This window comes from Triturus cristatus, chromosome 6, assembly GCF_964204655.1.
Source record: "Triturus cristatus chromosome 6, aTriCri1.1, whole genome shotgun sequence".
In the NCBI taxonomy this organism is placed as follows: domain Eukaryota; kingdom Metazoa; phylum Chordata; class Amphibia; order Caudata; family Salamandridae; genus Triturus; species Triturus cristatus.
This window is the reverse complement of record NC_140589.1, coordinates 793795820-793808762: the sequence shown is the minus strand read 5'-3', so window position 1 is coordinate 793808762 and position 12943 is coordinate 793795820.

The window sequence follows — 12943 nt, the reverse complement described above, 5'->3', positions numbered from 1 at the left end:
AACATGCGGGAAAAAAACTTCCGCATCTTCGCGATATTTCCGCGTGTTTGCGATAATTTTTAACATTTTCGCGATAATTTGCGAAAGTGGATTTCGCAAATTCCGCCCACAACACAAAACAAATAATCAAAACAATTAATGACCGAATCCTTATTTGTTTGGGAAACAGATGAACACAATCATACACCTATGTATTATAAAGATTAAAAAGGCTTAAAACAGGAAAATTAAGTATATAACCAAATATTTGTATTACCCATCAATAATGTAAAAAAATGTAAAATAATGTAAAAAATACTTTCTTGTAATTGAAATATATTGACTGGAATTTTTAGTAAAACACATATATATGAATACATCTATAACTAGGAGCCAGACCTCTGACCTCCTGGTCAGGGAACTCTGCTCTCCCCTCACGCAGCTCCGTCATTGTGACGCTGCCCCCAGCACCTCTCTGGTCTCAGCTAGGTGTTCAAGGCCCACCTCCACCCGCAGGCTCCTGCCTGCGCATCATCCCTGGTGGTCCAGTGGGAAAGCCTAACTCTTCTGCTGGTCCGCTCTGCCAGCCTTGTCTGTGTGCCTTTTGTCTGGCTGACTGTCTGTCTGTCCCCTGCTTTTCTGCCCCACGTGTGCTCTTCTGCCTTTTTGTCTGTTTGTGCCTTGTGCTTTTGTCTATTTTTCGTGCCTTTACCTTTTTTGTCTATTTGTGCCTGTTGTGTCCATTTCTGTCTTGTATTGTGCCCTTTTAATCCATTTTACTGCAGTTGCTGCCCCTGCAGCCCCTCTCCCCTGCCGGTTCCCACTCCCGCCTCCCAACTGCGCTCCCTCGCCCATCCCCTACCCAATGGTGGCTTCTGCGCAGCCGCGCGCAGGGGGCATGCTGCTGGCATGTCAAAGGCAAGTTCGTCTGCGCCCGTCTGTGACCTGACCGCAACTAGCACCAGGGACACTGATTCTCTGATCTCCCATCGCTATGACTCAGCTGCCCCCTACGCACTCAACCCCGGAAGAAACAACTGCCAGCTGCCAAACACCAACCATGGCCAGTTCTTCTGCCAACACTGCTGCCCCACCTTTACCCACCTCCGAACCCTCATGGCTACTGCTCACCCACCAGACCCCAGCGGACCCAAACCCCTGAGCTGCATCCTCCTCAACGTATGCTCCCTGCACAGACACGCAGTAGAAATCTGGGACCTTCTCGACACCCTGTCGCCAGACGTCGCCTTCCTCACTGGACCAATCGCTTCCACCATCCCAAATGGATATAAGATCCAGAGGAAGGACCGCCTCAACCACCCAAGAAGAGGACTCGCAATCACTCACAAGAACTCCCTCCGACTCACCACATCCAGCACAAATGACTCCTCACCCCCCCTGGAACATCTCCATTGCCAGATCCAGATCAACCCCGGAAATACCCTATACAGCACCCTTGCCTACAGACCTCCCAGACCACAAGCCGCATTCACCGCAACCATCACTGACCTCATCGCGCCCCACGCCATCGCCTCCAGGGACTACATACTTCTCGGAGACCAGAACTTCCACCTCGACAACCTTAGCGACCCCAACTATACTGCCCTCCTGGACAACCTTGCCAACATTGGACTGGAGCATCTCTTCACCACCCCCACCCACAAGGCAAGACACACCCTCGACCCCATCTTTGGAGGAGGGAACAACATCCACGTCAGCCACACTATGCAACCCGTTGGACGGACCACTACTTTCTCCTTTTCTGAACCCACCGCACACAAACCTACACCACGCACCTCTTGCTGGAATTGGAGCAAGGCCACCGGAAAGCACCTCAACTCCTCCCTCAACCACGCTCCCCTCCCTCCACGACGGACGTCAACTCTGCAGCCAACGAACTCCACAGATGGATCACCGGCTGCACAAACAAGCTCGCCCCCCTCTGGAACTCCACCGACAGCGCTCCACGAAAGCCTCGTGGTTCACCACCATCCTCTGAGAATTCAGATGCACCTGCAGATGTCTTGAGAAAGTATGGAGAAACAGCAAAACCCCGGTATCACGGACCACTACAAGAACGCCACGACAGAATACCGCCAAAGAATCAGATCCACCAAAAGGAACTTCATTCAGGACAAGATCCGAGCCAACTCCAGTAACCCGAAGGAGCTCTTGAGCATCATACAGGAATTCATCAAACCACCCAGCGAAGCCTCAGATGTCAGGCCGTCCCAGGACCTCTGCTTCCAACTCAGGTCCTACTTCCATCTCAATATCAAGTCTCTCTACAGCAACTTCAACAAACAGATACTAGACACTGAAACCACACCTACCTCCAACAACACCAGCCAGCCTGCCATCTGCGCATGGACCCCGGTCACTACAGAAGACACCACCACAACCATGAAGAGCATTCACTCAGGAGCCCCCATGGACCCCTGCCTGCCGCACATGTTCCACAGAGCCGTCATAGCACCCAAACTACGACACACCAATCAACAGCTTTGAAACCAGCACTTTTCCTGGTGACTGGAAATGTACAGAATTCAAGCCCCTCCTTAAAAACTACAGACCTATCTCTCTCCTCCCCTTTGCAGCTAAAGTAACTAAGAAAATGGTCAACATCCAGCTCACAAACTTCATCATAGCTAACTCCATCCTCGACTCCTCCCAATCAGGATTCCGCAGCAAACACAGCACCAAGCCCACCCCTCTAGCTGCCACAGATGACATCCGTACTCTCCTCGAGCAGGGCCACATGGCGGCTCTTATCCTACTAGACCTCTCTGCAGCCTTTGACACCGTCTCCCACCGCACACTCACCACCAGACTCCATGACACCGGCATACAGGAAACCGCCCTCGACTGGATTGTCTCTTTCCTCACTGGCTGAACCCAAAGAATCAGAATCCTGCCCTTCCTCTCCGAACCCACAGAGATTAGCTGCAGAGTACCCCAAGGATCATAACTCAGCCCCACGCTCTTCAACATCTACATGGCCCTCCTCGCCGCCATTGTCAGACGGCATGGAATCAGCAAAGTATACTACGCCGACGACACCCAGCTCATCCTCTCCCTCACAAAGGAACCCGACACCACCAGACTCAACTACCCGGAAGGAATGCAAGACGTTGCATCCTTGATGAGCAGCAGCTGCCTGAAACTCAGCTCAGAGAAGATAGAAGTCCTCATCCTCAGACCGACCCCCTCCGCAAGGGACAACACCTGGTGGTCCACTGCCCTTTGCAACCCCCCCACACCCACAGACCACGCCCGCAAATTCAGCATCATACTTGACTCCTCCCTCACAATGACCAGACATATCAATGCAGTCTCCTCCATGTGCTTCAACACCCTCTGCAAGACCTTCAAATGGATCCCCATGAATCCAGAAAGGCAGTCACTCACACACTCATAACAAGCAGATTGGATTACAAAAACGCCCTGTATGCTGGAATCAACAAGTCCCTACTCCAAAAACTCCTGACCATCCAGAAGTGGCCAGAGTTGTTAACAAGGGAGAGCTGAAGTTTGTTTTTGAAGATTATGGCCAGGCCACACCCTATTCTGTTAGGTCTGTATTTTCTGAGGATAGAGTATCCGGGGGAGAGTATATCTAGCATGCTCATTGAGTGGTCATTGAGCCAGGTTTCCGTGAGGAACGCGATGTCAATGGATTCGCTAAGAATAGATTCGGAGATTTGTGGCGTGTCGGTAGGCAGATCGACAGTTAACAAGCATGCAGGCGAGTGGTTTGGGGTTGTTTTGGGGGGAGGGCAGGAGTGGATGGTGGTGAGTTGTGGAGGGGGTCTGGGGAGGCGGGAGAGGAGGGAATTCTGTTGGTCCCTAGAATGACAGGGATGTTGGGGTAGGGGGGTGGTGGGTGGTGGGTTGTTGACTAAAGTACTAGAATGGTAAGAATTGCATAGGTCGGAGAGGTCGGATGGGTAGAGGTGGTTCGAGTGCAGCGAGGCCTAGACATACGGTTGCGGAGGGGGGAAGTATTCCAATGATGACGATTGTAGTTGGTGGGAATTTTATGGTTGGGGTGGGGGGAATTTGCACGTGTTAGTCGGGTTCCAGAGCTGAGGGATTTAACATCTTCTTTGAGTCGAGAGAGTTCATTCGTTAGTCAAGTCAAGTCAAGAATAACTTTATTCGGTTTGAAATAAACCATAAAAGCGTAACATTCCTATAAAATACATAAGATTTACATATAAAAAGAGTACAATAAAATCTAATTTAGCTCAAATGTTCCGCAGTTCATCAGAGAAATTTAAAATATAACATTCTAAAAAGGAGATGCCGATTGCATTTACATTACATATTGTTTTCTTATTGATAGTGCTGTCCTAAGAAAATTTAGAACTGCCGTGCAGATTGCTTCAGTGGACATAGATAATAAAAAGTTAAAATCCTCCTGAAAATTGCATGGTCTGATATCTTTTAAAACTGGAATAAGGAACCGAACCCTTGGATCCTAATAGAGTGTACAGAATAAGATAAAGTGCAAGGTGTTTTGTTGGGATAAGTTATCACAAGGGCAAGGTGTGAGATTATTGCACCATCCGGCCTGTTTAAGAAAGGCCACTAAAAAGTGCAGTGTGCAAAGGCGGAATCTAGTCAACAGAAATCTAAACTGCACATTCACGGTAAAAGACAAATAAAATTGTTGATACAGAAAAGGCTGATCGATATGAGGTTGTAGCCTTGCTGGCTGCCGGCGATTATCAAGCTCACCACGATATGCATTTTTATAGTGAATTTCATATTTGTGTCTATGCCGTTAGGGCTATCATAGTAATGCCCTAGGCCTATTTCGTTAAATGTCCCTTTCACATAACAGAGCCATGGGATAGCCTCGGCATTATCCAGCAACATGCAGTCCTTGATAATTTCTCTTGTGAGCTTTAAGTCTTCCGACAGCCAGACTTTCGCCCAGAGTATCAATGGGGCAATATTAATCCGATCAGCAATAGAATCTACCCCTACCTGAGAGTGACAAAATGCTGTGGGGGCGCTTTTTGGGATCATCAGCAGTCTCTTTAAAAAATTGTTCTCTGGAGTTTGAAGTTTCAAGCTTTTATGATGTCTCCATACTCCCGCCCCATATGTGGCAGTAGACAAACATTTTGATTTATATAGGCTTATCAATTCTGCTACAGGCTTATGGCCCAACTTGCACGCAAAGCAGAAAAGACCTTTCACAGCGCGGCTAGTGTTCTGCACCCTGGATATAATAAGATCTTCCGAGCTCAATTTGTTATTAAAAACGTTCCCCAGGTAGTTAAAATTTGAGACCATGTCGATTGTCTTGCCCTTTACCATAAACTTTCTAGATTTAGTGTAACTTGGTCCACAGACCATAATATAGGATTTAGTAAAATTAACCTTTAAATCTAGGGCTAGCATAAAATTAGTGAAAATGTTCAGGGACTCTGCAAGCTATTAGCAGTTAAAGCCATTAAACCCGTGTCATCCGCATATGACAACAACTGGATCAGCTTACCCCCTATTCTGGGGAAGTCTAGCTCCTGATCTTTTAGGGCTGATTCTAATCCGTTTGTGTACAGGAGGAAGAGAAAGGGGGCCAGTATTCACCCCTAACGGAAACCCTCTGTAGATACAATGGGCCCCGTTCTTTTCCGCCCCAGGGACAAATCTTATAGCTACGGTGGTGGATGCATGCAACCTGCTCAGTAGTGTAATCAGAGCCTCCTCAAAACCCATTTCCCCCATCATGGACCACAGTTTGCTCCTGTTAACTATGTCAAAAGTGCTGGACAAGTCTATGAACGCAAGGTGTATTGACCCTTTCCTTGCCTTCATGTACTTGCCCATGATCAGCGCCAAGTTGAGGCACTGTTCCTTTCTCCCCATACCTCTTCGAAAGCCATATTGGGTTTGGGACATTAGCCCTTTGGAGTCCGCCCAGGTCTCAACGCTAGGATCACCCTCCACAACACCTTGACCGTGGAGTCAATTAAGGAAATTGGCCTATAACAGGCTGGGTCTTCCTTCTTTCCCTTTTGTACACAGGGACCATTATGGCCTCTTTCCATGATGTTGGAATTATTGCTGCTCTAAAACGTTCGTCAGGAGAGGTGCCCAAAGTTGGAGATTACTCTTAAATAAATCAAGAGGTACCCCATCCGGGCCCGAGGCTTTTAAGTGTATCCCTTTCTTTAGGGCCTCCTCTACCTCACTTACTAAGAGGGAGGCGCTCAGGTGGTGAGTGGTTGATGGATTTAGTGGGACCTCCTAACTAATAATACCATTCAGATTGAATATCTTGGTATAATGAGATTCCCACACATCCTTTGGAATTAGTGAGTCCATACCCCTTGAGTCCTTTGAGAACAATGGGCGGTTAATTACCTCCCAAAAGCTCCTAGAATCTTTGAGCATGCTTGCTCTCCCTAGGTCCTCCCAGGCCTGCTTTCTCAAGTCTTGCTTCCTCTGTGCCACTATATGCTTATAGGACTGCCTTGCGCTCTTAATTACGGCTTTATCTCGTGGGCTTGTGTGTAGTGCCTTCTTTAGGTCCTTTTGCATCCTTGTACACTCAGCATTGAACCATTTGGTCTCCCTAGTTTCCCTTGATAACAATGGGTTCGTTAGGTTACTTGATATGTCCCTACAAATTCCCTGAAATCCCTGTATAACCATTTCAGGGGGGAGTCATAGTCAAGGCATTTCAAGAAATAACTTACATTTGCCTTAACAGTGCTCTCCTCAAATTGAGGGGGGTTTATCTTGTTCCACTTCATTCTCACCCCTTGATTTGAATTGTACTGAAGGCGGTGACCGTCACGTTCCTTCTTGGCAGCTACATGTAGGGAGGCAGTGAGGGGATTGTGGTCGCTGGCATTGTTTAACTCCACCTCAAAACTGTCTACAAGGAAGGCAGATTTTCTGGATATTAACATGAACTCAATAACACTTTCCCTACCTCTGCCCATATAGGTGGGATATTGTATCTCTGAGTTACTGACCAGGTTGTCCACGTAAAACAAGTCATTCACAATAATAATGCCATTTAGGGCATCTCCCTGCGGAGTGTGTATAAAATGCTTCTTCCACATCTCATGGACGAAAACGTGCATGGTCAGGCCTGTTTGTTTAGCTCGTTGATGCATTTTATTTATGTTTTATTTTTCATACCGCTGCACTATCTCGAAGCTAATTATTAATTTGTGGAGGCAATGATCAGTATTAGAAATATAGGCGCAGTGGAACCGTGCATTTATCAGTGACCTAGGAAGTGTAGTACTTCTGCTTGACACTGTCAGCTTGTGATAAATTTAAAGCACACGCCGCACTGTTTCTCAAAATAAATGCATCCGTTTAAAAAATTCAGATTTATTTTTCTGAGGTGGCATTCCTTAGGAATTAATATTAAAGGAAAACATGACTACATTGTGAAGGCTTACACAGTGTACTATATGTTCAAGTTCATGCGGTAGCATATACTCTGAAAATTTGCAACCCTACCCAAATAAGTCAAGGCACAATAGCTGAGGGCCTATTGAGGGAGGGCGGCGGCACTCACACACCTCCCTTGGACTGCTGCATTGTCTGTGATTGAATACCAGGCTGTAATGTCATTCAGTAGCCCTGCTGATATTATGGGCGAGAGGTTGAGTTTCCCAGGATTGAATTACAGCGCTGGAAGTTACTTCAGGCTATCAATTATTTACATTTCACAGCTTTAAAAAATGCTAATTTCATTGTGCTTTTTTCAAAACCGAGAAATAACAACATATTTAATGGAAAGCAGAAGGCTGTTTCCTGATCAATGGCTCCTTGGATAGGGGTACTGTTAAATGCGAATTATCAAAAACGAAATAGATATTTCGAACTACATGTTTGTGGAAAATGTCCTTGTGCTAATATGCAGTACATCCTGATACATGTGCAATCTGATACAGAAATTATGTTTGTAATTCCTCATTGTCATAAGGAGAGCATGGAAAAGGAGACATTCAGGGCCATATTTAATAACTTGCGTCACCCTTGCACCACACAACGGGACGCAAGAGCGGCCCAACTCACAAGGTAGATTTATCAAGCCATGCAAGGCCATCTTGTTTGGCCCTAAGTGGCTTGATAAATTACTCTGCCCCAGGGAGGCATTTCATGGGTGCTGCGTCGGTATCCCCACACAACACCCACTGATTTTGGCGCATTCCCGGATTTATAATTACTGGTAGGCCTGGAAATTCACCAAAATGCTACACATTCACAGGGGAGGCGTATCGAACAGAAATATCTTTATTTCTCCTCGTTTTTTCCTCTTTGCATATGTGCAGCACACATAGAAAGAGGAAATTGCCTCTGGGGATTGTTTTTGTGCAAGAAGGTGTCCCATCCTGCACAAAAACAATCTTGCTAACAATGCAGACACCCTTGCATGGTTGCAGGCATCCTGGTATTGGCACTAGGCAACACATTGTGCGCCAGCACTGGGAAAAGACAGGAATGTCCCGAATTTTTTTTAAACATAAATGAAAGGCATTGTCATTTACAATGCCAATGGCTTAAACTTGAGCAAATGCGAAACCTATTGCATTGCAAATGCTTGTATTAAATTTCTAACAAGTTTGCCTGTGTGTGTGAGAGACAGGAGACAGCCATTTTTGTTTGATTTCTAGGATAGATTAACTTTTCAGTGTGGGGGGAGGGGAGGTGCTCAAGTCCTTCATGCTATCTCTCCAGCTGGAAGGACCTGAATGTCTCATGGAGAGAGAGGACGTGGGTAAACCTCTATTTAAAGTGATAGTTTATAAAAAATGATCTTCAAGATATTCCTGCTTCCTACCGTGACACAATGCTATTAGTGAACTAAGGGATAGATCAGTAGTCATGGCCACTGCACATGTGACCCAGATTCCATATATGAAACAACATGGTGTGCATCCTGAACTTGTGTATTTAAAGGTGCTCTCATATGTGGTAATGAAAAAACAAGGAGGTTAGACAAAATAAAATTGCCTAAGATCACACAATTTGGTGAAGCTTGGAAGCCTGGATTGAGCCCACATTTTCTGTTTTCACATTGTGCAATGTAGATCTTCGAACCTTGAGGCTCTCTAAGTCACTCGTTTCTCGCTCATGTGAGGACTGTTATGCCTCACCACTTTCAAAAGTCAGCAGCCATTACTAGTAAATCTTCTACTAATGCATTTCTTGGTCTTGTTTTTTGTCACCAAAGTTCAGCTAATCACAGTTTTATTCAGTGTTCCTCCTTTGTGCAGATTATATTTTAGACTGACTAACTCCTCAAACACAAGACCACCAACAATTGTAATATATGAATACACTGGTGGGTATATTCACAAGAACGTGTGATAACGACCTCAAGAGTAGCTTAACGCAACTCTCAACATCGCAGCCCATCGCGGGAAAATAAACCTGTGTCAACGTGGAATACACAACAAGGTGGTACCATGCCATAGTCTGCCAAAACCGTGGACAAGGTCCACGATACACCCACCTCGATGAAGATAAAAACACAAACCACAACACAAAAACCTGCGATGGATCAAAGCACGATGAGGAAATCAGTGATAAGCAGCGCCAGGCCTGCAACACACACCTGGCAGGGGGGAAAAATCACCATGAAAGTAGAAAAAACACCAAAACACAAACTGACCAACACCCAAGCACCATGGAGGCAGCCGGAGCAGGTGCAGAGGACGAGCGCAACCCCACAAGCACCCCGGATGACCAGCCCAGGACCTCAGGGACAGGGAAGGGCAAGGACAAGAAGAAGAGGAAGACGAAGTTAAATCCACAGGCGAACAGGATCATAGTCACGGAGGGGATGAAACACCATCAACAACTGTTCGTCACCTCCAACGTGTCATTGGGCACCAAAAATGGAATATGGCGGGACATCGTGGACAAGGTGAATGCCGTCGGAGAGCACAAGAGGAAAATGGAAGAGGTCAAGAGGCGATGGAATGACATCAAGAGAAAGACCAAGGAGAAACTCGCAGCCAACCAGAAGGCAGCAATGCAGACTGGAAGTGGTGACCCAGCGCCACAGCTCGTGCTGGATGACATGGAGGAGCTGGTGTCGACAGTCATCAGTGTGGATACTGTGGCCGGAGTCATGGGACCGGACACTGCTCGACAGGATGCAACACAACCGCAACAGGGTGAGTGACCACCAGGTAATGGGGGGGACGGGTGGAGATGGCCATGATGGCACACATGCACAATCAAGCAGAGCACAGTGCACACCCTCAATGACTCTGGGTCATTGCCCAGATCCATAGACTGCCACAATGTACAATGCCATACCGTCTGAATGTCAACATGTACCATGCGGCTTCATACATGTGGACACATTGCAATACACCATCTTGCCTTCACATTGCTGGGCCACAGTCAACACCCCCCCCAAAGAGCCGTCCCAGCCACTCTTCACTGATGATGGGGAGGACAACCTCAGCATCGATGCACAAGCCCTCCTAGACATCATTAACATCATCTGCGACTCACCTCCAGGATCAGGGATGACCATCTGCATCGAGGAGACCCCACCCACCACCCAAACCAACCAGCAGGAGGCGCCCACAGCCCCAGAAATGTCCCAAGACCCCCAGGAACAACACACGGCCTTCCAACGCCGTGTGCTGGAGGCCCAGAGGGAGATCGCTGAGCAGGTGCATGTGGGGTTCGACCTCCAGCTGCAGAACTCCACTGGATGTGCAATAAACATCCAGTGACGCACTGCTGTGTCATGTCTTTCATCATTCATGTATGAATGGGTGGATGAATGTAGAGACAGTGATTTTCCTTGCGTCAATGATGCTCATCCTGTGGGATGCCAGTCAGAGGGTGCTACATTGCATATTGTGTACCGGGTCCCGTGAACACTACAACAGGGACACACGCATCAGTCAGTTCCATGTCCGCACATGGACTGAACCATGCCCAGAGCCCACAAATCATTGTTGTGAGCCCTGCGCTGGTCAGGCGTATGGCAGGCCAGAACACTCCGCTTAAGCTCTGAGGGGGTGCCCTCATTGCTACCCGTCACAGGCGTACTCGCTGGTGGTGTGCAGGTCACTGGTCTAGTTGTCAGCATGTCACAGTTACTCCCTGAGGGCAGGTTTGCACGCATATCACACCCATCTGGCACAGGCGTCACAGGCCATGTGGCTCCACCAACATAAGGGGCCGACGACGACACATTCCCCTCTGCCGGTGGTGACTGGATGACGGACGCTCCACGGTTCTAAATCATAAAGGGCCCATGAGTAGTTGCGCACAGGGTTAGTGGCACCCGAGGCCTTGCCGCCGTCACGGGCCTACCTTCACGTGTCGCTGACTGGGGTTGCACAGAGTTAGTGGCACTCGGAGCATTGCGGCCGGCACAGGCACCCACCCACGAGACGGCGACTTTGGGTGCACTGAGTTAGTTGCACCTTAAGCTGCTGAGCGGGTGTGCAGCCTGCGATGATGCCGGGTGCACTGGTATGTCCTATGCCATGGAGTAATCAAGACCCAGCACCAAACGTGAGACCTGGTGGCCTGCGGAGCGGTGCTGCATGGTGCTGAGGGTGCCATGTCCATGGGCCCCAGGCTTGTGGCTTGCAGCGGCACGTGGTGGGACCTCCTGTCTACGCGCTGGTGGCGGAAGGTGAGCAGTGAGGCCTGGGTGTGCATGGGCGGGCATGCTCTGATGGGTGGCAGGAGGGGCTGGGGTGCCTCTGCTTGGGTGTGCATGGGCGGGCAAGCGATGCTATCTTGTGCAATTGTGTGTACTGTGCCAATCATGTATCTGGACTCTGTTTCAGATGACGGCTCTGTCTCAGATGTGTGACCTGGTGTACTGCTATACATACCGGCAAGTGGTTGGAGACACTCCGGTGGCAGCAGGTGAGCAGTGTGGCCTGGGTTCGCAGGGGCAGCACTCTCTCTCTCTCTCCCCTCTCTACTTCTCTCTCTCTCCCCCTTTCTTCTTCTCTCTCTCTCCCCTTCTCTTCTTCTCTCTCTCACTCTCTCCCCCTCTCTTCTTCCCCCTCTCTTCTTCTCTCTCTCTCCCCCTCTCTTCTTCTCTCTCTCTCTCCCCCTCTCTTCTTATCTCTCTCTCTCTCTTCCTCTCTCTCTCCTTCGCTCTCTCTCTGTCCTTTGATGTGCGCAGGACACACATTCTCTTCATGATTTTTGTCTTGCAGGCTGTGACCTACAGATTGTCCCGAGGGGAGCCACCATGCGTCTTAATTTCATTTCAGTGTTCATTTTAATCAAGTTTCATTTGTTGCTTCGAACGTGAAAGTGATGCTTATTTTTTGACGACACATGCATGTCACCAGTTGTGATTGTGCGACATCAAGCGGATTATTTTGTAAATGTTTAGGTGTAGCTGAAGTGCCATGTCTTTTGTCGGGGGGTGCCGGGGAGGGGGCGGGGTCCTGGGGGTGGTGGCGGCGGTCGTTGTTGCCCTTTCGGACCTCGGGCTGCTTGTTCAGTGTCCCAGGTACATCTGTTGTTCATCAGGTGTGGCTGTGCTCCCTTTTGTGGTGCAGGCTGTGGTCCGACTTTGCACCAGGTCAGAGCAGGTGTTATTTTCCTGCTGCTAACGCGCCTTATCGCCTGTTTTGTGTTCTTATCGCAGTTCTGGCTGGTCGTTGTGAATGTTGTGGAGTGGTGTTGTCGCAGCTTTCGGAACGCCTACTCTGCATCTCATTAGCGATAGTTGCGGGGGTCATTTGGGGCGATGTTTTTTGCGGCTGCTGTGGACTGTTAACACCAGCTTGTGATTGGGACAATACGTTTATCGCAACTTTGGCTGCGATAAAGTGCCATTAACTCGGCGATAGACCCTTGTGAATATCCCCCTGAATTTAGTACGTATAAACCCTTCCAAAAATATCAGTTATTTTGTATTGTGCCCATCATTACTGATTTTTAAGCTCAAAAGGAAGTGTTTATTCACACCAGACACAAT